This window comes from Protopterus annectens, chromosome 10.part0 (assembly GCF_019279795.1).
Source record: "Protopterus annectens isolate FY-2018-M chromosome 10.part0, PAN1.0, whole genome shotgun sequence".
Classification (NCBI taxonomy): Eukaryota; Metazoa; Chordata; order Ceratodontiformes; family Protopteridae; genus Protopterus; species Protopterus annectens.
This window is the reverse complement of record NC_056744.1, coordinates 57,356,156-57,375,874: the sequence shown is the minus strand read 5'-3', so window position 1 is coordinate 57,375,874 and position 19,719 is coordinate 57,356,156.

Below are 19,719 nucleotides of genomic sequence, written 5' to 3'. Positions count from 1 at the left end.
CTTTTGAGGAGACTTGAATGGCTTTATTCTCAAAACCTCTGTGACGGAGTCAAATTCTCCCTTAGATAAAGACACCTTATTTGGCCCGTCCACAGCTGAAGTGCTTAAGAACTATGTATGAGGAAAAGGGAAAACTGATAAAAGCAGTGGCACAAATCTTTCACCCCTCCTTTTTGAAACCTAATAACTGTTTTGCTCCTCCTCAGCACCCTTTCTCACCAAACAGTTTAAACAGCAAGGGGCCAGTAACTAATAAAGGAAAACGCAATGGAAAAGAAATTCTAAAAAGCAGGATAAAGCCTCAAAAAATTAATGTCAGTCATCCCAGTCAGCATGACTATGTATTGATTTATACTTTGTCCTCCCCTCCCTGGCAACGTTTCCATAACCTTCAGACTTCAACTTTGTTTTTACCTTCAAATAATGTCTGAGAGTTGGGTTCCAAGGATAATCCAAGAAGGGTACTCTTGGCAATGGGAATTGCTCCTTCCTTTTCAAGGGATTCTTTCCTTCCCAGAAAACCAGATTGCTCTATTTCTTCCCTTCTTGCACAACATGCTCTATCAGGGAGTAACAAATGAAATTAAATCTTCTAGGCAAAGGTTATTATTTAAGAAATTTTCTAGTCCAGGATGCCATTATTGGGACTTTTAGTGGTAAACGTCCATACTAAGATTCTCAAGTTCAAGATGTTATCATTTCAAAATCTTGTGCCATTGATTCCAAGTCTAACTTTCATGAAAAAGCTGGGTTTAAAGGAGACATCTCTCAATACTTCTATTGCCAAGCAGTTCAGGCATTTCTTAAGATTTCTTGTGAATGGCTTACATTATAAATTCTCTTATTTACCCTTTAGGATCTGCACTGAATCAAGGATACTCACAAAATGAGGCCAAGGCATGCACATTTTTCCCTATTTAAATTGTCTTGCTTTTGCAGACTCTCTTTTCAACTGCTGAGACTCTCTAACAACTGTGTAGGAGCTTCAAATCAATCTGGGATTTCAAACCAGTTTATGGAAGTCTTCTCTCATCCCTTCACACAGAATAGTTTTCCTGGGATGCTTGTTGGACCCAGACAAAGTAGACATGTTCCAACAGTTTTTTTTTCTGAATTTCTCCAGCTTAAACCAAGCATCAGCAAAGGAGTTTTGTGGATTCTAGGGTCCATGATATCAATGAAACTCATGCTTTCTTTTGCCAGACTGCACATGAGGAAAAATATAGAGGCACCTCAGATCAGTCTGGACTCAGTATTTACAGCCTTTGACTTTTAAGATTCTTGTTTTAGGATTTGTAAAGAGGAAGACTGTTTGGTGGGTAGACCAGATTACATGCAATCCAGTTCTTCCATCCTGTCTTCCATTCCCCTGCAATCAGTAACCAGAGATGCCTCAGACCTGGTATGGGGTGCATATCAAAAGGAGTAAAAGTACAAGCTCTGTGGGATAATTTAGACAGACAGAAGCACATAAATGTCAGGGAGATGCTGACTATCAATGCTTTATCTCTGGTTCCCTGGACCTCTGCTAGTATGTACAGACAATACCATAGTGATGTGGTACATCAACAAAGGGGATGCCAGATTATGAGTGTGGTACATAAACAAAGGGGATGCCAGATTATGACCCTTTTGCAGACTAGTTATAATGGCCTGGGAGGTAGCAATTCAACTCAATGTCACTCTACAGGCAGCATACATTCCATAAAAGCAAAACCTGATTGCAGACAAGCTCAACAGGACCAGGATAGTTCCCCACAAATGGAAACTTCATCCTGGTATCTTCCAAGATCTGATCTGTCTGTGGAGAATACCTCAGATAAATCTGTCCACCTCCCTTCAGAGCAGACAATTAGAAAAATTCTGTTCCAGGACTTCTTACAAACAGGCTTGAAAGACAGATATTTTTTTCATGCTCATTGATGGGATTGTCCTTGCAAGCAGGCCAGGAAGACATTTTTTTTCATTCTTATAAATGTAATGTTCCTGTATACTTTTCCACTCCTTCCACTGAAAACCAAGGTTCTTCTAAAAATCCAGGACTCCCCAAAAATTGTGGTGGCGGCTCCCTTCTGGTTAGAGTAACAGTGGTTCTTCCTTCTCTTCAGTCTGATCAAGGGCAATTACCACAACCTTGCCACAGACCAGATTTACTTGCTCAAGACATGGGAAGTTTGATATGCCCAAACAAAAGCAGCCAGCACTCCATATAGCCACTGGTAAATAAATATGTAATAGGACAAAGTTCCATTAACAAATGGCACAAAAATAAAACTTAAAACACCACTAAGGGTGAAAATAGCATACCGGTTTCATCAGTGCTAACTAATTGTGCCTAATGAATGATTGCCTTTATACAAAGGCAAATCAACCCTCATTGGTTCTTTATACTAAGTCATTTAGACCAGGTGGAAACAAAGCTCCCAATTTAACTATCCACATATGTTCCTTAAAATTTAGAAGTGGATGTAAACCCTCATGTGGTCTTGTATTCTTATAAATTCTATCTATGATAGTAAATGCGTATCTAGCCAGAGGGTGTTTAATACTGTGTTTGTATAGGGCATTACTACTTCTCCTACACTTAATATCACTTAGATGTTCTGATATTTTTAGTTTGAGTGGTTGTGAGGTCTGTCCTACATAAAAAGCTGGACAGGTGCACTTCGCCAAATATATCACCAAATCTTCAATTAACTGCAGTGATGATACAATTTTAATACATTTTAGGCACCCTTTTTTCTGAGAATGTACAACAGGTACTGAAGGAGTCCAGAAAATCTGATACTAGGAAATCATATATGGGTAAATGGAAAATATGTTTTAGTTGATGCCACTCAAGGAACCAGGATCCTCAGCATGCCTGGAAGTCTCTAGTTCTTGAGTATTGGTGTGAGTTACTGTTCAGTGGTTTGTTGTAGTCTTTATCAGGGTACATTTGTCAGTCATTCTACTTGCCTGTCCTTAGATCCCCCTTTTTAACAATGCCCAAGTAAAACAGTTTTGAAAGTGTCCGTTAACCTAGGAAACAGGCAGTTTTTCTGTGAGATCTCAATTTTGTGCTTGAAAGGCTTACTCAGTCTCCTTTTGCGCCAGCTTATAAAGCTGAATTGAGGTATTTAACGTGGAAACTGATTTTACATATTCCTCTGACATCTACATGGTGACTGTCTGAGTTACAAGAAGTATGGTGAGTCATTCCTCTCTCTTTTTGCCTAAATTAATTTTAGAGTTGACTTTAAGCTAGACTATGCATCTCCCAGTCATCTTTCTTGAGCCAAAGAATGAAGGAGAAAGGATTCTTCACTCCCTGGATGTATGCAGGCAGCTCAGATACTACCCAGACAAAGCTCAATCTTTTCATAAAGCTGACTAGCTGTTTGTCTCCTATGAAGGTAAGAAAAGGAGACAACCAGTGTCAAAGTTGACAATTTCTAGTTGGTTGTCTCATGATATTATTTTTGTTATGCTCACTACAAAAAGACACTTTCATAGGTTCATAGGTAGGTACTAGGCTATCGGCCCAAGGGCCTACGTAAGCCTAGCCAACAAGGTTCCCTGGCTTACGCCACCCAAGAAAGTTATTTTCCTGTACCACTGTCAAGCAGAGACACAGAAGTGATCCCCGAGGTGTATTTCCTATTTCCCATCCGCTCATCAAGATTTTTCTTGAAGAGTGCTAATGAAGAACTTTGCTTGACATAGATGGGTAGCCTGTTCCAGAGTATGGGAAGTCTCTGTGACAGGAATCTATCCCTCCAACATGTCCTGTTTATTGTGGTGACAAGGTTTAGGTCCCTAGAGCATGCAGCTCAGAAGGATAAAGCTCATTCAACAGGAGTATTAGCTTCTTCTTGGGCTTTCTGGAAAAGAGTGGACTCTAAAAATATTTTAAAGGCAGCAACATGGTCCGCTGTGCATACTTTTACAAAGCACTGTAAACTAGATTCTTTTTTCAGGTCTAGAGCAGACTTTGCTAGGACCATTCTCCAGGGACTCCTGGAGACTTAGGTACTGGCTTCTTCCCCTTTTCCACTCCTATTTAATCTTAGAGACTCCACAAAGGGGGGGGGCCACAACAGACCCTGGGAACTACCGCCCCATTAGCCTGACGAGCCTCATCTGCAAGGCCATGGAACGTATCATCATGGAACTCATAAACAAAGACATTGGGGATCTCCAAACTCTGGACCCCACACAGTTTGGGTTTGTAAAAGGCAGATCATGTCTCCTAAACCTGATAGACTTCTTTGAAGTAGTCACCAAAGCAATAGATGAGGGTAAGGTGGTTCACACGGCCTATCTAGATCTCGCCAAGGCGTTCGACACCATCTCCCACTCTGGAATTATAGATAAACTCACTAAACTAGGTATAAATCCCTATGTCACAAGATGGGTTGCCAACTGGCTTACTGACAGAACCCACACTGTGAAAATAGCAGACTCCAAATCAGACTTCAGACCAGTGACAAGTGGAGTACCACAGGGTTCAGTCCTGGGTTCTGTCCTGTTTGGTATCTACTTCTCTGAAGTACAGGCTAACACAGAATGCCTTTGGCTAACTAAATTCGCAGATGACTGCAAACTAAGAGCCATAATCGAAACTCCTAACGATGTGGACATCCTACAAAAGGGCCTCACTGAGACAGATGCCTGGTGTCAAAGACATGGTCTCAAGCTCTATGCCAAAAAGTGCATTGTCATCCCCTTTGGTAAAATCTCTGTACCCATGAACTACCACATAGGCGGTAGTCTACCTAACACTGAAAGTGTGATAAGAGACCTTGTGACAAAGGTGGACAGTAGTCTCTCCTTTGATAATCACATCACCACAGTGGTCAGGAAATCCTTCTACGTGGCACACCTCATCACAAAAGGTTTCTCATCCATAAAAAAGAGGTCATTGTTCCCCTCTACTCATTACTCATTAGACCCATTATAGAGTACAATGCCCCTTTTGGTATGTACCTCACAAGACATCTACAACAACTGGAAAGGCCGCAAAAATACCTCACAAAGAGGATTACTGGCCCCAAACAGATGCCTTACGTAGACCATCTCAAAAAACTCCAGCTTTACTCCGTCGCATATCGCCTACTCAGAGGCAATCTCTGCCTAACATACAAAGCTATGTCAAACCCAGAGCTGTTGGACATGCTCCACTTAAAGAAATCCCAATCCCTCTGAGCTATACGCTCTAGGGACCTAAACCTTGTCACCACAATAAACAGAACATGCTGGAGGGATAGATTCCTGTCCCAGAGACTTCCCATACTCTGGAACAGATTACCTATCTATGTCAAACAGAGCTCCTCATTAGCACTCTTCAAGAAAAATCTTGATGATTGGATGGGTAATGGGAAATTCACCCCGGGGATCACTTCTGTTGTTCTGCTTGACAGGGGCATAGGAAAATAATTTTCTTGGGTGGCGAAAGCCAGGGTACCTTTTTGGCTAGGCTTGTATAGGCCCTAGGGCCAATAGCCTAGTATCTACCTATGAACCTATGAGAATCTACCCATATATCTGAGGCTACTGCAATGGTGATACATTCATGAGTGTAATATAGTTGTGTAAGTAAATTTACCGTAACAGTAGATTTTCAAATGATCACTGCTGCAGAAGTCATCCCTCCCTCCAGCCCTCTTGTCCTGGTGTTTCTATATTGTGTTAAGAGGATGCAGTTATTTTCTTCCTTCTGTATATAGTTTTTGTTATTATTCTCTTTGTTTCCTAGCACATGTACTCAGGGTTCTTGCCCCTTCTAGGCAGAAAATGCTCTGAAACTTTTAGCTCTCCATCTGCCTTTTATATGGAGTATTTTGTGCATTCCTGGTAGGGGGAGCACCTTGAAGTCTTCCAAACCTTAAAGAAACTGGCTGGTGTGAGGAGGGGGATGAGCCCACATACCTCAGGCTGCTGAAGAAGTTATAAAATTAATACAGGAACTTAAAGAGCATTCATTTTAGGCAATAAATTGGAGGGACAATAAATACCATAGAAGAAAATGGACTCCTTGGGATAAAGTATACAGGGCTGTGAAACATGATGAGAGTTAAAACTAAAAAAGGGTTCAATACCATTGTGTTGAGATGCTAGAGAGATTCTAGAGGTCACTTCGCTGTGATAACAGGATAGGCAAAATAAAGAAGTATGAAGGGTTCTAAAATTCTACTAGAGGGGCTAAAGTAAAGTTATGAGAACTGACAAAAATTATATTTGAAATATATGAGAAATGGTCTCAGGCAATCTGTTGACCCTTATGTATAAGTGTCATTTAAAAGAAATTGGTTATTTTAAGAAGGGGCCAGCTGTCTGAGTGAGATTGCACTGAAATGATGAGATGTATTATTCTGATGTGATGTTAATAAAGCTACTTAAAAGGAGCATATACCATTATGTGGACTTTATTTAGACAACTGTACTTTCTGCTTTACATTGGAAAACAGTTATAACTTTTATCATATATTCACATTTTAAAATATCAACAGAAGCAGTTTTAAACATGACTTTTTTCTGAATATTTGGAAACATTTACTTGCAATCACTCACACAAATTATGGGTACCACACATCCATTATCAAGTTCATTTTCCATCTCCACTGTAGATAGCACTGTAAGAGTTTAGGGCATCTAACAAGTTTGCAAAAAGAAGTAATAGATTCATAGGTAGTTACTAGGCTTGCAGTCCAAGGGACCATTGAAGAGCTTAGCTCAAATTCCCAGAAGCACTCTGTGGGTAAGATACTTGCTCACATGCCTCTCAAGTGTACCTCATTATGAGGAATGCACCTCATTTGGTGTCTTAAAAAGTTCATGTTCCTCAAAATTCTACCATGAAAGGGTCTATCATACATTCAGTTTTAGCAATTTTTTTAACTGATATCCCTGGTAAATAGAAATTAATCATATTCATTCATTAAAATATCTTTTTTATATGTAAAACCAGCTTATTTTAACCATCCCATGGCCTTCCTAGTTGAACTTGTTAGTAAGCCATCAGTATGAGTTCCATATTTTGCCCGTTTGTTCCACATTATGAGGGCTGGTGTTCCTCATTTTTGAAATGGAAGTTTGAGAGCTATGCTTGCTGAAGGTCACACAGTAGGCAAATGAGAGCTGAGAGAATCAAACCTTGTACCACAGCAAGTGCAGCTCACAACTTTAATCATCTGTGCCTACTACCAGCGATATAACCCTGCATTGCTTATGCTGTTAGACAGAACATAATTCATTAACATGTTGAGCCATTTGAATAACTTCAGTGCATCATTACAAATGACAGGTGAATAAATGCCATGTTGGATGAAACAGGCAGCCCAAAGAGGCATTTACATTCATTTTTCAAATTTATGTTATTCTGTGCAAAACAAATCCACTACCTCACAGGCACGATTGTATTCAATAATACCAGAGCAAGAAAATTTATCTGGCACAGTGCATACTGGATTTTGAATGTTGCAATCTGAGTACAGTCCATAGTGATATGGCATTTCAATGCTTATGCTACTGTTTTCACTTCTAGTAAAACTTGACTCAGAACTGTCTATTTTAATGTATGGTTTGTTTGTATTAATATGTCAGCTGTTAACAAGAAGCCTCAAATGATGTTGCCGTGTTAATTTATGTTGCATCCTCTTGGTACAAAAAATCATGCATTTTTTCAAAATCTTGCTTGATGTGTTGAGTAAATTTGTACATTCAACCAAAGTGTTTCCAAGGCATAATACAGCTTGTTCTGAGTTACATTATATTCAATGAATTGTAACAGGTAGTGCACCGTAAAACACTTTGTAAAAAATTCCATATCTGTACATCTCTCTGTTTTTGTAAGACCTTGAACAAAATATTTATAAATATTGGCCTAATGGTTAAGGTGTTTACCTTACAGACACAAGGTGCAGGGTTTGATTCTCACATGGGAGAACTGGCTAGGCTTAAAATGGCCTGAAAGGGCAGGTAGCCTAGTACTAACCTATGAACCTAACCTGTCTTTTATATATATCTTGAGAGTTTTGTAAATTATCCTTAAAATGTTAAATATCATCCTGAAGTCACAGCACTGCATAATGAATCACAAGTATTTAAAGTATTTAATAATGCAATCAGCCCATTAAGCTAATCTTTAATAACTGTGGACACATTTCACTACTATTTTAGCTCGTTAGTGTATCTTAACTGAAGTTAGCTTATGTTCCAAAACACCTTAGAGGTGAGGGTACTAGTATTTTTTGTCAGGATTTTATGCCTCATGCATATCTCACATGACATCTTGAAGAAGGGAGGTTTGTAAATATTCTTTTGAACATATGTTAAGCACAGACAGATGACACAGCAACACCGAAGGGAATGATGCAAACACCATGACTACTGGCAACAAATATAGCCTTTTGCATACACCGGTTATACTGTTGCTGCAACCTCATATATCTTTTCATGATTTGATTCTTGCAACTCCAAGATTTTACAGTTATCATTAACTCTGGCGCTAGTACCTATCATTATAGTATATATACATATCTGAATCGCTCCCCCCATATTGCTTACCCTCATTTGCATATGGGATCACTTCATTTTAATAATTTTTCTCACTACTATGTCATTATACCACCATTTACATACTACACAGGCCATGTAATTGCTGATATTTCCATGCTCATGCTCAGTGTGTCTCTGAATCGCCGACACCCTTCACATAGCAACTCACCTAGCAAAATTAGTTACTATGATACAAAAAATGTTTCTAATCCCAGGGATAGTGACAGCTGTTCATGTATGGTGTTTGATGAATTGTTACTTGAGATATTTTTTATCACCCAAAAGAGAGGGTTCAAGTACAGATAAAAAATATATATATATTTGAGTAAATGTGCTTAACATATAATGCTCACCCTGGCACTGAATTGTTGACTGCTATCATGTGGATTGATCAATTATGCAGGAGCTGGTCAAAATCAGTTGCCCTCATATGCAAGCCTGTGGGATGAGTGGAGTACGTGTCCTTGTAGATACCTGGGTATGTGTGGCTTTGACACTGTGGGAGTATCCCAGACATCTGCCTAAAGGGTACACCACCAGTTCCTCGATGCCATGCCACAGCATGTGAGGAAGTGTATGTGGTTTCACATACCACAGAGGACAGAACCAACACCATGTGGGCTTTTTATGACATAGCCCATTTCCCTGAGCTACTGGGATTCATAGGCTGTTTCCACATTGCAATAAAGTCTCCACCTAGGGAAAAGAGGAGAAGGAATATCAACCACAAGGAATTCCACTCTATCAATTGCCAAGTGGTCTGTAACACACAGGGTATAATATATATATAACATGTCTACAAGCCAATTGGTGAGTGCCCAAGACTCCCACATGTGGCACATATGCGTCTTATATCAGAAGCTCTTTGTGGGATAATTTTACACAGAGATATCTTATTGGCAATGCTAGATATGCTCTGGACCCATACTTAATGACACTCAGATCATGAAATCCCCAGACAATGGAAGAGAATGACTACATTGCAGAACCAGATCATTGTTGAATGTGTTTTTGGCCTGCTGAAGGCCTGTTTTTGCAGTCTGGATGTATCTGGGGGTGTTCTGCAGTTTGACCTTGACACATACACTATGTGCTATGTTACATAACACCATTATATTGAAACCATCATTAAGGACAGACACATTCAGAGGGAAGAAGTCCCAGACTCAACAGAGGATGAGGTGCCCGATGAGGAGCTTATGGAGAAGATTAGCTACAAGGGAGAACTGTGCTCGATGAAAGTAGGTGGAATATGCAGTTTCACTAGCTAAGTGGCAGCAGCTGTTTAGTAACTATGGGTCAGAATAAAGCATTATGCAGAAAAGAAAAAGTAATGCAAGCAAACCTTCACCCAGGCTGTGCTATTGCAAGCATAGACTGGTGATACTGTTCATCAGACATAGGCTAATCAAGGAATAGAGTACAGAGTGCAGGTCACGGTTACTATCATATGTACAGGTAGGGATGATCACAGTGGGTATACTAAGGTACACTGACAAGGGAAGAGGTGCTATCTGTATTTCTTAGTGTGTGTGTGCGTGTGTCCATGTGTGTGTGCGTGTGTCCGTGTGTGCGCGCGTGCATGTGTGTGTGCGCGCGTGTGAGCGCGTGTGAGTGTGTGTGTGTGTGTGTGTGTGTGTGTGTGTGTGTGTGTGTGTGTGTGTGAGTGTGTGAGTGTGTGAGTGCGTGAGTGTGTGAGTGCGTGAGTGTGTGAGTGCGTGAGTGTGTGAGTGTGTGAGTGTGTGAGTGTGTGTGTGTGTGTGTGTGTGTGTGTGTGTGTGTGTGTGTGTGTGTGTGTGTGTGTGTGTTTGTGTGTGTGTGTATGCGCTCATGCTGGGATATAGCCTCAATGGATGTTGCCATACTGTGGTGGGATCTGACAGAGAAGTCCAGGGGACCCAAGGGAGATGTGTGCACAAACCGTGCATGCCCTATCCATGGGATCACCATCTCTTCTGGGAGGTCTCTGACACTATCCAGGTCATGCTAAGAGGAAGGAGTGCTCTGTGAATGTGTTAGGTGACCCCTTCAGTGAATAAACTTGGCAGCTCAGCATGAGCACCTTGCCCTTGTGGATGCCCATGTTGTAAGGTACTTCTCTCAACACTGGATGGCAGGATTAAAGTGGTGACACTATTTGTGCCTGACTGCTGGCTCCCCCTTCCACAGTGGTCCTTACTACTGGAGGTAGGGGTAGACTTAGCCCACAGTGGCCCTCACTACTGGAGGTGGAGGTAGACCAACCTACAGAGGCCTTCATTATTGGAGGTGGAGCTGGACCAACCCACAGTGGCCCTCACTAATAGAGGTGGAGGTGGACCAGCCCACAGCGGCCTTCACTACTGGAGGTGGAGGTAGACTAGCCTGCAGTGGCCTTCACTATTGGAGGTGGGGGTAGACTAGCCCACTGTGGCCCTCATTACTAGAGGTGGGGGTAGACTAGTCTGCAGTGGCCCTCACTATTGGAGGTGGAGAAGGAAAAGCCATGGAAGTGTCTCCCATGATGTTTGGCTGCACTGGGATGCCTAATTTGTGTAAACTGCCTGTGCCTCATACATAATGTTGCACATGTGGCCCTTTCACTCCACATGATACAGTGATATGGCAGATTAGTAGGCAACATATCTTATGCTGATGGTCTCTCTCTCTCTGTCTAAAGCCCTGACATTAATGTGAAAAGATATGCTTATGCTTTTAACCTGTAGTAACTATACATTTTCCCTCTATGCAGATACCTGTTAATGTCAAGAAATATCCACCTGGGGCATCTCAACAGATATCCTGGGTGGCTGGGCTAACTTTGTGGCCTGATCCATGAGTCCATCATGGCAGAGGTGAACCATGGGGACAGAAAGTTGAATACCATGAACTTATGTGGCAGTTAAAATTAATAGAAGATCAACCACCAGGGCAAAATAATTTTAATTATATTCAAAGTGTTTTGAAGTTAAAAACTATGAAATGTTAGACTTAGTATTTTATGTATTTATTATTATATTATGCAAAGTTTTTAAAGTGGTTCTTAATTGTATTGTGTTTTGTGTGCTATATGTTTACCTAACATGGTTATGTAAGTGTGGGTATTTGAACCAGAAGGACATGTTGTTTACTTGTCATGAGAAAGTCTTGTACTAGAGACAAAAGTAATAAAGTTCTGTAATAAACATGTTGTGTCTGTGAGATCATGCTTCTAGCAATTTTTTTTTAATTTTGATTTATAGTTTAGTTTGTGATGCTGTGGAAAGTGCTGCTTGGTTTAGTTCTTTAGCATTACTTCTTATGTCTGTAGCCTGCCATCTCGCTTGCCAATAATTCTTGCCCTGGCCACCAACAATGATGACATTAGCCTCATCCCATTAAGCACAGTCATGAAAGGGCCTGTCTGATTTATCATGGCTGACCATCCGATGACCATGGAGATGGAGAGTCTGCAGCAGCATCTCGTTCTCTGCATTATATTGTATTTATGTTATTTACTCTGTTTGGGCATCCTACAGTGGAAAAAACAAAATCAAAGTATGTGTGAACATTCACATCCTTACCTGAAATACTTCTACACTGATATAAATTGTAGGTGGCTGTTTGGCATGTGGTATGTGGCTTTAATCTGTCTCTGCAGGGAATATCACACACATAACCTATGTCTGATGAACTGTATCACCAATCTATGCTTGCAATAGCACAGCCTGGGTGAAGGGTTGGGAGGGTGGCCTAATGGTTAAGGTGTTTGTCTTACAAACACAAGGTGCAGGGTTTGAGTCTCACAAGGGATAATTGGCTAAGCTTAAAATGGCTCACAAGGGCAGTTAGCTTAGTACTAATCTATGAACCTATGAACCTATATTGGATAACTATCAGCATTTGTAGTATTCTACCTGTAGTCTGCCCCCCCCCCAAAGAAATGAGCAAAACAGAGAAAAAGTTTGAAATGTGGGCTGCACTTAGTGTGCACATGTAATGGCCCATGACAGCATTCCTCTGTTGAGTAACATCTATGTTATACCTCCCACTGTGTGACCATACATTGGTCATGTGTATGACAGCACACACTCTTAGGCATAGACATATTCTTAATATACATACAGATAGGTTTCGGATAATGGCATAGTGACTGTACCCAGTCAAGGACACAAATATATCAAGGAGAAAGCAGATGATTTCCTAACTAACAGGAACAGCAAACATGTTCCATGTCGCAGTGGATGTTATACAGCTACATGGAGATAATATATGTTGGGCCTACATGTGTTCTGCTGCTGAATGTACACTGTGTACAATTTCTGTAACAAGTTTGTATAAAATATCTGTATTCCACCAGGCATCACACACACATAAAGCTCTCGCGTGTGCACACACACACACACACACACACACATCTCCCTGCCATACTGCTTTCCTCTGAGGTAGCCTCCTGGAGATGTATCAAGCAGTACTATTTTCATAATGCAATGCTCCCCTCAACCAGGGCCAGCCTTATGTAAACCGGCGAAAATGCTCCATGACATCCCCACCACTTGTCCCATCTTGGCCTATTCACACTCCAGATTGCTTTTTATTTTTTTTCTTCCTTCTTCCTCACAGTTTAATTTACTCTTCATTTTTTCCTGCAGTTATTCATTCATTCATTCATACATTCATTCATTCATTCATTCAACAAATTCTAGCTAAGCAAGACTGTACTCTAATAACTGTAGAGGAAATAACTGCATTAAGCTGGGAATTGGGGGCAACAAAGTCCCCAGATGCCATGGGCATTCTCAATGCTCTGAGATGGAGTTTAGAGTTTTTTTAAGCAACCTTTCTGTCCAGTGATTGCATGAACAAAAATCGTAATGATTAAAAAAAAAAAAAAAAAGAAATAAAGAAATGTAGCATTACTCTTTATTTGCTGCATTCTTTCAGGACATTGTAACTGGCAAAGACTGCACTGTAATTAATGAAGTGAAAATAATATTAAGCTGGGGGTCTGGGAGCCTAAGCTATGAGATTTCTAGATGCCCTGAGATGCATTTTAGAGGTTTTAAATAACCTTTTCATCCAACGATGGCCTGAACAAAAAACAAGATTAGGGAAAGAATTCTAGTCCTACTCTTCATCTTTGCTTTTTCCTGCATCCTTCCAACACACCCCAAGTAACTAAAACTATCCTGTAATAACTAAATTAAGCTTGGTCTTGGGGGCTGATAGGTACTCAGAAGCCATGGGTTTATAGATGTTCTGGGGGTACATTTTAGAGCTTTTTTTCCCAACCTTTGGTCCATTAATGGCCTAAACAAAAATTATGCATATGAAAAAGAAATTCCATTTTACTTTTTAATTTCATGGAGGAAATAAATTGTATCCAAGTTTTAATGCTCAAAGCTGACCAGAAACCAATTCACAGTTAACTGAGAAGACATATGCTTGCGAGGTTACACGTATCATATCTAGGTATAGTACTTGCCTCCCCCAAACTCAAAAATAGGTAGTCACTTCCTGTGTATCCCCCTCTGGTGTTAAATTGGCTAAAAATTAAAGTACGAATTCCCACAGTCATATTTAAAGCTTCTGCTGTCACATTTATATAAAGTGTGACTCTTCACCCCTACCCCAGAAGGGAGCCATTATCCGTGTACCCATCTGAAGTCAGACTGGGACAAAACTGAAAAAACAAATAGAATATAACCTTACTCCTGTCAGACATATATAAACAGCTGCTGATTTACTCTCCCCAAAAGATAGACACCTGTGTATGCATCAGATATTTGATTATGAGGACAATGAAAAAAATAATGGCAATAATGTTTCCAGCTTATTACTTCTAGAGACAGTACAGTGCTTCTATAGAAGCTATACTGACCCTCTGAACACTCTTCTGAAGTTTGAGAGGAAAGCTAAAGAAATAATGACCACACTGTCCTCATCCCAACACTAAGTGTAGTGATCTATAATGTTTAGGAGGCATGTTAAAGAAATGACAATGTTACCATCCCTCCATACAAGTGCAGTGACCTTCTTTTCACACCTATGAGCAGGGCTGGTTTTGGTGTTCAGGGCAGAGGCAATTACTAAACTCATGTCAAAATCCACATATGCAGCCTTGGTGGGTGGGGGCCACCAGCCCTCGCAAGTTCTGAAGGCCTGGGTATTATGTGATACATCGATCCCTTATTTTTTGAGGTATAACTGTTAAGCTGAGCAAGTGACAACAGGGTCAGTTAATTTCATCCAGACAAACCCCACCAAGCAGTTACAGTTACTTCTATGAAAAATTCAGACCTCTGATTGTGATAAAGAGGAACACAAGTTAGCATTCACTTAAGATGTGCTAATGAGGGGTTATGATAGGAGCAGAATGCCATATATAGAAATCCTAGGCTTGTGGCCTGAATGTCTTGCAAAAGATCCATTTGTCCCTGTGAAGTTTTGAGTCACTGTGAAAAAACTTTTTTTTTGGGGGGGTGCTTTGCAATGATCTGACTGGGTTCTGTATGCATTTGCTTTGGTACTTTTTCTTTCTCCTTCTGATATTTTTTGGCATAGAATGCCTGTTTTTAAGTCATATGTTTCTGAGTCCAAATATGCTTGCATGCAAAATATACTGGTGAGTTATAAAGCTGACTAGCAGAATCTGGAAATATGGCTTGATTGCATTAATAAAGGCATGCATGTCTTTGCACTGTTTTGAGCCATTGTGCTGAAATATTTGTTATGTTTTAGAGCAAATTTATATCTCTTCCATGATGTATTAAATAATACAGAGATTTAAATATATTTTATACGCACATTTCTGGGTTTTGCTAGGACATATCAGTTTTGACCTTAAGTGAGTCACCTCAGACAATTTTGTTTTCTTGTTTTCAATTGTGTAACATTTGCTTGCTATCATATTCATACGTACCAAATTCTTAGTGATGTCAACCTTCTCATAACACTCTCTAATGCTCTGTGTGCTCGTTACAGATGTCATCAACTTTTCAAGTTCTGAATGTATTTATGCTAAACGTTAGTTCATAAGTAATGTTTGGTGACATGACTATTTTGCTGATGTTCTAGTTGCTAGATCCTAGTGCTTGGGGAATACTTTCCTATTTGCAAAGATTTGAAAAGCAAATTACTCTGCTGTGACACTGTGTTGCTTTATCTCATTTGGAACATCAGAAAGTTTCCATATGGTTGTACATGCAGTTTCTTTTATTTATTTATGTATTTATTTTTGTATATATTTAGCAGTTTGCTAACTGGAATGATGTACTAATCCAAGATGGGCCATTTACAAACACAACCCAGGCAGAAGGCATAAAACACAATTTGCAAAAAAAAAAAAAAATAATAAAACTACAGTAAACAAATGAAAGAAAATTTGAATAAAGTGTCAAAAGACATTGAGTTTTGCAGGCTAGGCAGTGATTACACATGGGATTAAGTTATAGCACAACTGCTCTGTACAGGGTTTATAAACTTATCTGCTTGGGAGGGCTTATGATTTACAGCATGACTATGAGCAAAATACTCAAATTTCAGTTTAGCCATGGGCAGCTGGTGGTGGTTGGTTTAGATGACTCTGGAAATCTTGAGCATAGGAGAGCCACTGGTGAGTGAAAGTGGGAAATATGAGACTTAAGTGAATTAATTTAATAGTTACCAGTAGTACCATATGATGGGCAAATATTCATATTGCAATGGTAAGTAATACTAGGGGAGAGAAAAAGGATAACCACGTGGTACTTTTTGTAGCAGAGTTATAGTTTGGCTGGAAGTGAAGCATAAATAAATATATAAGAGATGTACAGGAAAGAGAGAGGGTCATCATAAGAATTAATGTGGCTAAAGCCGCCATTTACAATGGGATGTATGCCTGATGTAAGCTTGGAGACCTGATCAGAAACGTTATTTGCTGCAGTCTTATGTTGTATGATAGGGGGTCACAGGTAGTCAGTACCAAGACAATAAAGGACCTGCAGACAGAGATGTCTGAGTTTGTTTAAGTTGGTGATTCAAACTTGTTACAAGCAGTGATAAATTTAAAAGGACGTAGCAGAACATTAAATTCAAAGGTGTTATACAAAGGGGGGAAAAAGGACACTGTTAAAGTAGATTTCTCTGTACTTTTAAAAAAGTGTGAGAAAAAGAAATATGAAATGTGCTTTCTAAAAAAATCAAGCACTACAGTTTAACTATAGAAGGAAATAAGTTTGAAGGGATTATCACAAGACTCCCACAATACATATTATGAAACCAAATAAAGGGTCTGCAATGGTAATTATGGACAGTGGAGACTATTATGATAGAATGTTTCTTATGTTAGCTGACACCTTATTTCATGAAACTGTTAATTTATGTGATGTAAAAAAAGTCTTTCAAAAAGGTAGACTTTGCTGTTTGACAATTTTATCGTTGGAGTTATTTCACATGTGATGTATAAATTTTTTACCATAGAGGAGCTAAGCACTGGAAAATTATTTGGCATACCTAAAATTCATAAAAGCATTAATGCGCTTCCTTTCAGACCTCCAGTTTCTTCTCCAACATCAAAACTTGAACCAGTTTCCAAATTTGTAGGTATAGCTCTTTTTAAGGTAGTGAGGAATACATCTACTTTTATAAGAGATATTTTCCACTTTTTGAAAAAATAAGGGAGAAAGTATCTATGAAGAGGAAACACTGATGACAGTGGGCATTCAATCATTGTATACAGTCATTTCACATGAAATAAGAAAAGAACGGGTGTCTGTTATGTACAGAATACACAGGAGGAGAAGTGAGATTCTTGAGTGCATGGAACAGATATTAAACAACAATTCATTTTCATTTAAAGGAAAATATTTTCATCAAAAGAAAGGAGTTTCACCAAATTATGCCAGTCTACTGATGGCTTTTTGGGAGACCAACATTCTTACAAATATTTTGGGTTATGAGTACATCCAGGCATATTGGTGTTTTATCAATGATATTTTTTTCATTTGGGGAGGTGGAGAAGATAAATTACAAAGATTTATTGAAAACATAAACAGCAATAAATCTACATCTTTTTTGGAGGTTTATACATCAGAAATACAAATATAACATGTGTTTTCAAGACATAGAAGTGTACAGAAAAATGGAGGACAGTGGATTACACACAATCATTAGTTTTTAAAAACATAGCTATGGTATATTTCATTAAAACATAATTAGATAAGAGGGCAGTGTTGCAGAGTTAATGAGCTCACTACCTGTGTCGAGGAGGTTGACAAGATGTTGAAATTGTTAAATGAAAGTTGATTTTGAGGGGATACCCCAGTGATATAGTTGGTACAATAATAAATGAAGCTGTAAAACATAGTAATGCCAAAAATACAGTATAAATTGGTTTGTTTCCATACCATTGGTATTCACTATAGATAGTTCAGCTAAGGGGTATTATACATAACAATTGCATGTTATAGGCAGGTAGTGAAGAAATGTGGAATATTCTAGTGACAAACTATTATTCATTAACAAAACAAGAAAATAAATATTAGAGACATTTTAGAGAGAAAAAAATACATTGAAATTAGTGGAAAAAAAGGAACCTACACGTTTATCTTATTCTCTGCGTAGGTATATCTCTGGCAGCCCTAGTTTTTTCCATTGTGCATCCACCAGTAGAACTAATGGAAAACCTGTTTTTTTTTTTTCTTGTAATTTCATCTTTGTAGTTTACATTGCTCAGTGCACAGTGTATGGTGGATTTTATATAGGAAAAACTAACTGTCATTTTAAAGAGAATATGTATGAACATCACTATGCCATAAAAATAAAAATGTAATGAATGCTTTGGCAAAACATCATATGAAGTGTATAGGTTTTAAAAAGCTTATATTTTATGTAGATGGTAATATACCTGAGAATTTTAATGGTAACAAAGAGGATGAACTGGATTTTAGGGAAATGAGGTAGCAAATTTAGTTAGATGTGCATGCCTATGCTGGTCTAAATGGGGCCATTGATTACAAATGTCTTTTAAAGAAAAACAGAAAGTTACAATGAAGAAGAAGAAGAAGATTGTGATTAATTTAGTCATGTGATTGATTGTGTATATAAACTGTGTAAGAGGTATGTGTGAGTTATTCTGAAGAAGACCTCAGTGAAGGTTGAAAGCATTCAATAAATGTTATTATTTTGAAAAGTTTTGATGTTCTTTTTCAACTAGCAAGGTGTTTTAGTCATTTTGTAGTTGGTGATTATGTTTGAGTATCTCTATAGTAGAATTTCGTTAGGATTTATACCTGAAGTAAGTTAAAGGAGCTGTTCTGAGGGAAAGTATTTTGGTGCAAAGTTTTATATAATCCCAGATAGTTGGTGTCAGGACAGAATGACTCACCTGCAGAGGGCATATTCTGGGTCTTTGTAGGCTGGCTATTCCTAGTTAAGTAGATCTAAGGTGGAATAGTTCTTGGAGCTTTAACTTTTGGGGCAAGCAGAGGACAGGATCCAGGGAATAGAGATTTAACAGCAGGGTTCCTAATAGGAAGAGAGTTCTTTACTTGACAACAGGAGCCATCTTGCCTTCTACAGGGTGCGACACTAATGCTTTCCTCTTTATGCTTGTGCCATGAAGTAGTATATCATATTCACCAGAACACGAATGATATTGAAGTTCATGTTTTATCGATCAGAACCTGATAAGTACTGAAGTTGAAGATGGGGGCTGTTTTGATAAGGGCAAGGCCATAATTAATTCCCATCTAGCACCAGCTGGTTCTACAGACTTTAATTCTTATATATCCAGAAGTTTTCCAACTTACAATAACCTGTTTTTGTTTCATGGTTGTTACCCCTTGGCTAAAAGATATTTGTAAATTGCTTGATTTTATTAAATCTTATGTAAAGTATCAAGCAGAGTGACTTTTGTTTTTGGAAGTATTTATTCAAAGTTTTATTGTTTTAAGCATTTTTCTAATAGTCATGAGGTGCTTCCAAGGGACTGTTTTGATCTGGGTGAAGTCAGATGAGGAGTGGAACAGCACAAGTTGATCAGCATGCAGTGCAGTTTTGGAGTCTAGTTTAAGATGGAGGAAAGCTCTGCTGGATAAAGACAATAAGAGGGTGCTGATACAAAAACCTGAGATATGCCATTTAAATTTGAAATGGCTACTGCTGCCACTAGTCTGCCTCAGTTTCTTATTTTGTCAGCTGTGGGACTCTGATTATCATGAGATGGTTTCCAGTATCAAATGA